Raw genomic sequence first — 10,991 nt, forward strand, 5'->3', positions numbered from 1 at the left:
AACCCTATATAACATGAACCTCCTAGAGACTGGACCAGGACCCTCCTTCCAGCTTTCCTCCTCTATCAAGTGATCATAAAATTTCCTTCTAAAGCTTTTTCAAATTTGGGGGGTTCCTTCTTATAATCAACAAACCCATTTTGTTTTATGTTACTCAATCTTTCTGGATCTCTAGTGAATGGGTAGTTTGATATGGCAATGCCCAGGCAACCATATGAGTTCAGGAGATCTATCCTAACCATAAGAGGTTCTGCCAGCACCTGAAGGCAGAGGCAGAGGCAGTGGCAGCCTGAGTGACAGTGGCTCATCACAGGGAGAGACCTTGTAGACAGATTTGGAAAGACATTCAACTGGGTACAAATACTGCTTGAGGCATATCATTCCCTCCTGATGGAGAGATATGTTGTCTATGGGACAGACAAAGGTATCAGTTTTTGTAACCCAATAGAGAGCCACGCCTAAAGGGCACTCCTATAGACATCACCCACAATCTTGTTTTCTATTGGCATGGGCATCGTACCCCCCAAACTCAGGCAAACTGTAAGCAGGGAAATTCCTTTGCTCCCTTCTGTCCTTGTGACTCCTAACCCAAGAACATCTGATAATTTCTATAAGACCCTGAGAGAATTATCATCCTTGGACTGTCCTTTAGATTTGAGATGGACATAGAGATATACCTCCAGGCTACACCTGAATAACATCAGACTGTATCTCAGACATCCATCTGTCCCCTAAACTATGAGGGTCTTCAGGCAGACTCCAGTCAGATGATCAAACCCCCCTCCCCCACCCAATGCCTGAGTGTTTACCACTCTAGAATCACCATGACACAGCATCACATCCCCACTGTTGGAAAGAGTATATAATCCCCAGAATTGATGAATTCTGGGAACAGCCTTTCATCTTGCTGTTCCACCTATACTATCCTCCTGGCCATTCCCAACATTACTTTCTAAATTATTCAATTTCTCCTTTTATTTTTAAGCTAAGTTTTGGAGTCTTACATTCTTGCAAAAGGTATCCTTCCCAATCTCTGGGGGTTCAACTTTAGTACCCCCCCAACACTACAACCCCCAGTCTAGCCCTAGAACCCAATAACTTGTCTTCTAGAATCCCCCAGATTGACTCTTATCCCAGACTGAACAGGCCAAATTGAATATGAATAGGTCTTATCTGATTCCTGTATGTTGAACCTCTCTTGAGGAACTGAATTTTTTTTAGGCATTTAATAAGTGTTTATTGATTATTATTCTTTAAAATATTAATTTTATTTAGTTTTGGGTTATATTTTGAGTTTGGAGATATCTCTCTTCTTCCCTTCCAACCCCACACCAACAAAGAAAGCCAACATTTGCTAGAGATATACATGTGAAACGCTACAACCTATACTTCCATATATCCATTCTTTCTCTGGAGGTGGATATCATCTTTCTTCATAGGTCCTTTGTAGATGATCTGAATATTCATCCAACTCAGAATAGCTTAGTTGTTCACAGTTATTCATCTAACAACATTTTTTAAATTAAAAATTTTTAATTTTAATTATTTTAAATTTCCATATTGTAAGAGAGAAAAAGCAGATCCAACATGCAAAAGATCAACCCAAGCGAGGGAAGGGCAAGGAAGACCCAAGATTCCAAAAAAGGAACAGAACAGCTGAGAGGATTCAAAGCAGTTACTTCACTTCTTCTTGGAGGCCCTCCTGGAGTGGATGGTCTGAGAGGAAACCTCTGAGATGGAGAACCTCTCTAGACATTGATCATCCTCCAGTGAACCCCAAATTCCTCTGGTTCCAGCAGAAGATGATACGTGTAGATTGGGACTTTGTGGAAAGTCATCTACTAAAGAAGACTCTCTCTCTTCCCAAAATTGTCCTTGAACTTCATTTTACAACTAGATTAGCCTAGGAGAAAAGACAACTTCAACAACTGACCAAAAGAGGGTCAGGCAGACAGCCCAAACCCTCAAATTTGGGGGGAGGTCAGTTGTTAGTTTATTTGAATTCCCAATTCCTACTTTCCTCATTCAACCACCCCATTTTCCCTGCCTTGTGTGTCCCCTAGAATAAAAAGTTATCTTTTTAGATCAGGTCTGCTTTCTAATATCACTGAAGGGGCCTGAAGTTTTGGGGGAAATTGTACATTTCTCCCATAGGAGGGGAGTTCGCTCCAAACCAGGTTGTAGAGTGACTCAGATCTAAAAGAGAGAAAGGTGGCAGTTGGGAGATAGGGAAATCCAGGGACAGGAGAATTGTTCTGCCCTTCAACAACAACTGGGATCAAGGTGGGAGGCAGTGGATTAATTATCCAGGACCTTCTCCTTTCCCGTTTTTTTTTTTTAACAATATTTTATTTGGTCATTTCAAAGCATTATTCATTGGAGACAAAGATCATTTTCTTTTCCTCCCGCCCCCCCCACCCCCCCGCCATAGACAACGCACGATTCCACTGGGTTTCACATGTGTTCTTGATTCGAACCCATTTCCATGTTGTTGGTATTTGCATTAGAGTGTTCATTTAGAGTCTCTCCTCAGACATGTCCCCTCAACCCCTGTAGTCAAGCAGTTGCTTTTCCTTGGTGTTTTTACTCTCACAGTTTGTCCTCTGCTTGTGGATAGTGTTTTTTTCTCCTAGATCCCTGCAGATTGTTCAGGATCACTGCATTGCCACTAATGGAGAAGTCCATTACATTCGATTGTGCCACAGTGTATCAGTCTCTGTGTACAATGTTTTCCTGGTTCTTCTTTTACTCTGCATCAATTCCTGGAGGTCATTCCAGTTCACATGGAATTCCTCCACTTTATTATTCCTTTTAGCACAATAATATTCCATCACCAACATATACCACAATTTGTTCAGCCATTCTCCAATTGAAGGGCATCCCCTCATTTTCCAATTTTTGGCCACCACAAAAAGCACAACCAAAAATATTCTTGTACAAGCCTTTTTCCTTATTATCTCTTTGGGGTACAAACCCAGCAGTGCTATGGCTGGATCAAAGGGCAGACAGTCTTTTATCAACCTTTAGGCATAATTCCAAATTGCCCTCCAGAATGGTTGAATCAGTTCACAACCCCACCAGCAATGAATCAATGTCCCTACTTTGCCACATCCCCTTCAGCATTCATTACTTTCCTTTGCTGTCATGTTAGCCAATCTGTTAGGTGTGAGGTGATACCTCAGAGTTGTTTTGATTTGCATCTCTCTGATTATAAGAGATTTAGAACACTTTTTCATGTGCTTATTAATAGTTTTGATTTCTTTATCTGAAAACTATTCATGTCCCTTGCCCATTTATCAACTGGAGAATGGCTTGATTTTTTGTACAATTGATTTAGCTCTTTGTAAATTTGAGTAATTAAACCTTTGTCAGAGGTTTTTATGAAGATTATTTCCCAATTTTTTCCTTCCCTTCTGATTTTAGTTACATTGGTTTTGTTTGTACAAAAGATTTTTAATTTGATGTAGTCAAAATTATTTATTTTACATTTTGTGACTCTTTCTAAATCTTGCTTGGTTTTAAAATCTTTCCCTTCCCAAAGGTCTGACATGTATACTATTCTGTGTTCACCTAATTTTCTTATAGTTTCCTTCTTTATGTTCAAGTCATTCACCCATTTTGAATTTATCTTGGTGTAGGGTGTGAGGTGTTGATCCAAACCTAATCTCTCCCACACTGCCTTCCAATTTTCCCAGCAGTTTTTATCAAATAGTGGATTTTTGTCCCAAAAGCTGGGATCTTTGGGTTATCATATACTGTCTTGCTGAGGTTACTTGCCCCAAGTCTATTCCACACTGATCCTCCTTTCTGTCTCTTAGCCAGTACCAAATTGTTTTGATGACTGCTGCTTTGTAATATTGTTTGAGATCTGGGACTGCAAGCCCCCTTCCTTTGTATTTTGTTTTTCATGATTTCCCTGGATATCCTTGATCCTTTGTTCTTCCAAATGAACTTTGTTATGGTTTTTTCTAAATCAGTGAAGAAATTTTTTAGAAGTTCAATGGATATGACACTAAATAGATAAATAAGTTTGGGTAGGATGTTCATTTTTATTATATTGGCTTGTCCTACCCATGAACAGTTAATATTTTGCCAGTTGCTCAAGTCTAGTTTTAGTTGTGTGTTTAGTTGTGTTAATATAGTTCCTGTGTTTGTCTCGAGAGATAGATTCCTAGGTATTTTATTTTGTCTAAGGTGATTTTGAATGGGATTTCTCTTTCTAGTTTTTGCTGCTGAGCTGTGTTGGAAATATATAGAAATGCTGATGACTTATGCAGGTTTATTTTGTATCCTTCAACTTTGCTAAAGTTGTTGATTATTTCGATTAGCTTTTTGGTTGAATCTCTAGGATTCTTTAAGTAGACCATCATGTCATCCACAAAGAGAAATAACTTGGTCTCCTCCTTGCCTATTTTAATGCTTTCAATTTCTTTTTCTTCTCTAATTGCTACTGCTAGTGTTTCTAGTACTATGTCAAATAATAGAGGTGATAGTGGGCATCCTTGTTTCACTCCTGATCTTATTGGGAATGCATCTAGTTTATCCCCATTGCAGATGATGTTGGCTGATGGTTTTAGATATATACTGTTTATTATTTTTAGGAACGACCCTTCTATTCCTGTGCTTTCTAGTGTTTTTAATAGGAATGAGTGTTGTATTTTATCAAAGGCTTTTTCTGCGTCTATTGAAATAATCATGTGATTTTTATTGGTTTGCTTGTTGATATGGTCAATTATGTGGATGGTTTTCCTAATATTGAACCAGCCCTGCATCCCTGGTATAAATCTTACTTGATCATGGTGGATGACCCTTGATCATGGTGGATGACCCTTCTGATCACTTGCTGGAGTCTTTTTGCTAGTATCCTATTTAAGATTTTTGCATCTATATTCATTAGGGAGATTGGTCTATAATTTTCTTTCTCTGTTTTTGACCTGCCTGGTTTTGGAATCAGTACCATGTTTGTGTCATAAAAGGAGTTTGGTAGAACTCCCTCCTTGCTTATTATGTCAAATAGTTTGTATAGTATTGGGATTAATTGTTCTTTGAATGTTTGATAGAATTCACTTGTGAATCCATCAGGTCCTGGGGTTTTTTTCTTAGGGAGTTCTTTGATGGCCTGCTGGATTTCATTTTCTGATATGGGATTATTTAAGAATTCTATTTCTTCTTCTGTTATTCTAGGCAGTTTATATTTTTGTATATATTCATCCATATCGCCTAGATTAGTATATTTATTGCCATATAATTGGGCAAAGTAATTTTCAATGATTGCCTTGATTTCCTCTTCATTAGAGGTGATGTCCCCCTTTTCATCTTTGATGCTGTTAATTTGCTTTTCTTCTTTCCTTTTTTTAATTAGATTGATCAGTACTTTGTCTATTTTGTTTGTTTTTTCAAAGTACCAGTTTCTAGTCTTATTTATTAGTTTAATAGTTCTATCACCTTCAATTTTATTCATTTCTCCCTTAATTTTTAGGATCTCTAGTTTGGTTTTCTTCTGGGGGTTTTTAATTTGTTCGCTTTCAAGTTTTTTTATTTGCATTTCCAATTCATTGATCTCTGACCTCCCTAGTTTGTTAATATATGCACTCAGGGATATGAATTTACCTCTGATTACTGCTTTGGCTGCATCGCATAAGGTTTGAAAGGATGTCTCACCATTGTAATTTTCTTCGATGAAATTATTAATTGTTTCAATGATTTGTTCTCTAACCGATTTTGGAGTATCATATTATTTAATTTCCAATTAATTTTTGATTTGGTTTTCCATGTACCCTTACTGATCATTATTCTCCTTTCCTTAACCTCCATATTCAACCCAATTTCTGAGGAGACATATTCTGTCCCTCTAGAAGACAGTTTGTATTACCTTCCCCAAGGGGAAGAGAGGGGAGGATCAATCTCTTCCCTCTCTCCATTTCTCTAGCTCCTTCACACCCCTCTCTCTCTAGTACCCCATTGTAAGTATAGGTGACCTCATTTCTGGTCCTATATTACAATTTCATTCATTTTTGTAAATTAATTATCTTATAGAACCCAAGCCCCAAAACATGTACCCCAAATAAACAAGTGACAAACTATGTGTTTTCATCTGGATTTCTACTCCAACAGTTTTCTCTGGAGGTGGATAGCATTCTTTTTCATAAGCTGAGGAACTGAATTTGCAAGAAGATACTAAGCGCTCAATTGCCCTATGATCACCGAAGAGAGAATTAGGGATATAATCAAATCTTAAGTCCCCTTTTTGAGTTCTTTATTTCTACTATTCTATCTAGGCTTCTCCCAGACATCCTAGCCTCTGGCTACATCTTCTTTCCTAAGCTATAACCACATAACCAGCCAGTTGTCCTTCCTTCCATATACTCCCTAAAGTATTTATGTGATCCAAGTTTTTTAGTTCAGTGGAAATTCCCATAACTGATGTCTTTCCTGAGCTCCCAGAGCTATCTCTGTGTGGTGACTTTGAGCATTATCTCCCTCATCCTGATTAAAGAGGTATTCTATAATTGATCTTTTAGTTCTGGTTATTTTTCAGATTGACAACACAAAGAGGAAAACCCCTTCTAGGACCCAGATTTTGGAGGTTCTCTTCAACAGTATATATTTTATATGTGTGTATGTATGACTGGCTACCTTTGTGCTTTAAGTCCAAACCCATTCTCCTCAAGGATATTGTATGTATGGGAGAAAAATAACACCCCAAATTGTGGGGGAGTTGTAGTTAGACTTATTTCTATAACAACTACTTTTGTTAATTGATATCAACTGCTTGATTGGTCTTAGGAAGCATGCCAATGGGGGCTCATGAGCCACAGAGTTAGAAGCCACAATCCCTCAAGACTACTCCTAGAATCCTGCAGGAAGTCATGACCAGTAACTTGCTAGGGACTGGCATGGGCATCGTACCCCCAAACTCAGGCAAACTGTAAGCAGGGGAATTCCTTTGTTCCCTTCTGTTCTTGTGACTCCTAACCCAAGAACATCTGATAACTTCTAAAAGACCCTGAGAGAATTGTCATCCTTGGACTGTCCTTTACATTTGAGATGGACATAGAGATTCACTTCCAGGCTACACCTCGATACCATCGGGCTGTATCGCAGACATCCATCTGTCCCCTAAACTATGAGTGTCGGTCTTCAGGCAGACTCTAGTCAGATGACCAAACCCCACCCCACTCCCCAATGCCTGAGTATTTACCACTCTAGAATCACCTCCTTACCATGACACAGCATCACGTCCCCATTGTTGTAAAGAGTATATAATCAGGGGGCAGTTGGGTAGCTCAGTGGATTGAGAGTCAGGCCTAGAGATGGGAGGTCCTAGGTTCAAATCTGGCCTCAGACACTTCCCAGATGTGTGACCCTGGGCAAGTCACTTAACCCCCATTGCCTAAAAAAAAAAAAAAAAGAGTATATAATCCCCAGAATTGATGGATTCTGGGAACAGCCTTTCATCTTGTTGTTCCACCTATACTATCCTTCTGGCCATTCCCAATACTACTTTCTAAATTGATAAATTTCTCCTTTTATTTTTAAGCTAAATTTTGGAGTCTTGCATTCTTGCAAAAGGTACCCTTCCTGAGCCCCAGGGACTCAACTTTAGTACCCCACAACAGGACCTGACTCACCAATGAAAATGACAGTCAAGGAAGAAGCTCCAGAGGGGTTGCTGCCTGTGCTAGTTCATTTATCTAAGGGGCTTCTAAGGAAGAATTCTATCAGAGCAGGTCAGTATATGCTCTTCAACATCTAGTATTAATATAGTTAATATAGTTGAGGGAATCTGGTCAGGAAAAAAAAAACTATCCTCATTTTGCAAAGGAAGAAACTGAGGCCAAAAGAGCAGTGATGTTTCCAAAAGGGAGGCTCTAACAGAACCAGGCCTTGAACTTGATTCTCTTGATTCCTCACCCAGAGAACTGCACTCTGTCCCAGGGCTGTGTTCTAAACAATGTCAGAACTCAGCAGGGAGATTCATGGCCATGTCCTGAGTTGCCCTGGTGAATTCCTGCCCAGTCCTTCCAGCCCTGCCCCCACTCTGAGACCTGCTCCTGTCCTGTTGAGCCATCATAGCTTCTGGCCCCTGCCTTGAATGGAGGAATAGGGCTGGGCAGCTATGACTCACCAGTGAAGTGCCAGGGTCCCTGGGCACAATAGAGAGCTACTATACAAGTCACAATGGCTTTCCTGTACCCACAAGTGCCTCTGCCTCTCCACCAGCAACCCTGGCCCAGACGTGAGACTCAGACTCAGGGCCCCAGATTTCTGCCCTGGTTCTCTTTCTTAGCCTTCATCACAGTCCCTAAATTCAAGCTGATAAGGTGATGAGGGGCTAGGAGGGCATCTGACTGGTGCTGGTGTGTGGTTTCTGAAAGCAAGTTTTCTTCCTTCTCTTGGATTCATCCACCTTGTGTGGCTACATCTGTGAGTTCTCCCTCCCTGTCAAGCCAAGGTGGACATGATTCTGCCACAGACTTTTGAGAGACGGTAAAGTGCAGTGGAAATAACAATGAGTTTGGAAGATGGCAGGAGATTTGGGGCCTCCACGAATCCTTTCAGCTCTGATATTCTGGGCTGTTGTGCTCTGACCTCTGGCTCCAATACTTAGAGCCATGTGGTCTTACACAAGTAAATTCCTTCTCCAATCCATCCTCCACATAGCTGCCAAAGTAATACTTAAAAACAAAAAACAAACACTTCTTTCCTTTCACCTTAGAATTAATACTGTGCTTTGGTTCCAAGGCAGAGGAGAGGTAAAGGCTAGGCTATTGGGGATTAAGTGACTTGTCCAAAGTCACACTGCTAGGAAGTGTCTGAGGTCACATTTGAACTCTGGAACTCCTATCTCCAAATCTGGCACTCTAACCACTTGGATACTTACCTAATCTTCATTTCATCTGTATATTCTCCTTAGCCATGGGTATGGTAAGACTCAAATGAGATAATAGAGGCAAAGAGCTTAGCAAACCTTGAAGAGCTATACAAATATCAGTTATTACTGTTATTCAATAAATATTTATTAAGTACTTACTACATGCCAGGCATTGTGCCAAGAATATACATAAGGAAAAGAAAGGCAGTCCCTGCCCTCAAGAAGTTTATAATTTCATGGGGGAAAACAGTACTGTGAAAGGGAATTCTTTGTTCCCTTTTCTGAGTTTACACTCCTGAAAAGGGAATCCTTTATTCTCTTTGCCTAATTTGAGTTAACACTTTGGTAAACAATAACTTAAGTACCCCTACTTAGTCCCTCACTAGATTGTGAAGACAGGATTAACTCTCCTTTGTCCACTTTTGGATTGAAGCGACAAAAATTTGAACTAGATGGAGGAGTTCGCAAGTCACTTACTACAATAGGTGACAACTCCAGAAACTTGTGAATCCAATGATCAGAGTTGACACCTTCAGAAGCCTTTGATAAGAGTTCACCCCTCCAGAAGGTGAGAAATGGTTCCCACAAACACTGACCCCTGTGCAGTGCTAGCCCCATAAAAGTCATGAATCCTTTGCTTGGGGCAGTCTTTTGGAGATAGTCTCCTGACTAGAGAGAGTCTTCAAAGGAGCTTCACTGGAGACCAGTTTGGATCATGGCCTTGGAGCTCAGCTTCAACTTGGACTTTGACTCCTGGACTAGTTCGTGGGGTGAGTGAAAGACTGACTCCTTTCACAGTTTTTGGAGAGACTAGCTTCCATCTTGGAGGAGGCTGTGCGGTTACTCACTGCCAGTCTTCCTGATTGAGAGCTAATTAATCTCTGCCTGGATTAAGATAGGATAGAAAACATCTCTAACTCCCTCACATTTCTCTTCTTTATTTTTTCTTCTACATTTGTATATATTTGTAAATAAATTTCTGACTCAAGATATAATAAATATTGGTGACCACATAGTTTCATAAAATTATTGTCCAACCATTAAATTTAACCCTTACATTTCAGAAAAGTAATCTGCCAAGTTGAAGGGACACCATTGGGTACTCAGCAAAGAGGCCTCTTGTTCCAAAGAGATTGGGCCACACAGAGCTACAGATGGAAAGTTGAGTGAGGATATATTGGCTTGTTGTCACCAGGCCTCCAGTGGGGAGATGACTTCTTTCCCTGAGCCTTCTACTGCACTCCTGCTGATCTCAAACAATATGTTTCATGATAAATGTTTAACAACCAGCTTGAAGGCTGAGGGGAGAATCTATACGCATTTTTAAGTTTAATTTGCATTATGAACACTTTCTAAAGTCTAGGCAATCAACAAAATAATAACAAAATAATAAACAAGCTCTGATTTAAACAATTGATGAGTTTTGAGGTTGAAATACTCACACTGAAAATTTGACAAGGGTCAGCTAGGTGGCTCAGTGGACAGAGAGATAAGAAATCCTGGTTTCAAATTTGACCTCAGACAATTCCTAGTTGTGTGAGTCTGGAAAAATCACTTACCCCAGTACCTAGTCCTTACCCCTCTTCTGCCTTGGAAACAATACCGAGGATTAATTCTAAGATATAAGGTAAGGGTTGTTTTTTTTTTAAAGCAATACTAAGTGTCAGTTCCAAGACAGAAGAGTGGTAAGGGGTAGGCAATTGAGGTTAAGTGACTTGCTCGGGGCCACACAGCTAGGAATTGTCTGGGTCCATATTTGAACCCAGGACCTCGAGACTCCAATCCTAACTCTATCCACTGAGCTACCTAGCTTCTTCTTAGTATTATTTCTAAGAGAGAAAATAAGAGTTTTTTAAAAAGAAAATAAAATTTTAACAACTGGCTATTGAGAGCAGGTTGGAGGTGGCTTCAGAGCATAGCCACAGTGATTTGCACATAGTAGGTACTTTTAAAAATGCTTATTGTCTTCCCAATAAGATCAGTAGTGAAATGAAGATGCCCATTATCACCTCTATTATTTAACATTGTTCTAGAAACACTAGCAGTAGCAATTAGAGAAGAAAAAGAAATTGAGGGTATTAAAATTGTCAATGAGGAGACCAAGCTATCACTCTTT

At 39.8% G+C, this 10,991-nt stretch overlaps 1 long non-coding RNA gene across 1 annotated transcript; it reads left to right on the top strand.

The window, feature by feature from the left end:
- The first annotated feature begins 1,668 nt into the window (after window positions 1-1,668).
- Window positions 1,669-10,431, top strand: LOC130453842 (uncharacterized). Its single transcript, XR_008911443.1, has 3 exons — window positions 1,669-1,980; window positions 7,541-7,730; window positions 9,940-10,431. It is a non-coding gene; the product is annotated as an uncharacterized LOC130453842 (long non-coding RNA).
- The last annotated feature ends 560 nt before the right edge of the window (window positions 10,432-10,991 follow it).

Source organism: Monodelphis domestica, chromosome 4 (genome assembly GCF_027887165.1).
Source record: "Monodelphis domestica isolate mMonDom1 chromosome 4, mMonDom1.pri, whole genome shotgun sequence".
Lineage (NCBI taxonomy): Eukaryota > Metazoa > Chordata > Mammalia > Didelphimorphia > Didelphidae > Monodelphis > Monodelphis domestica.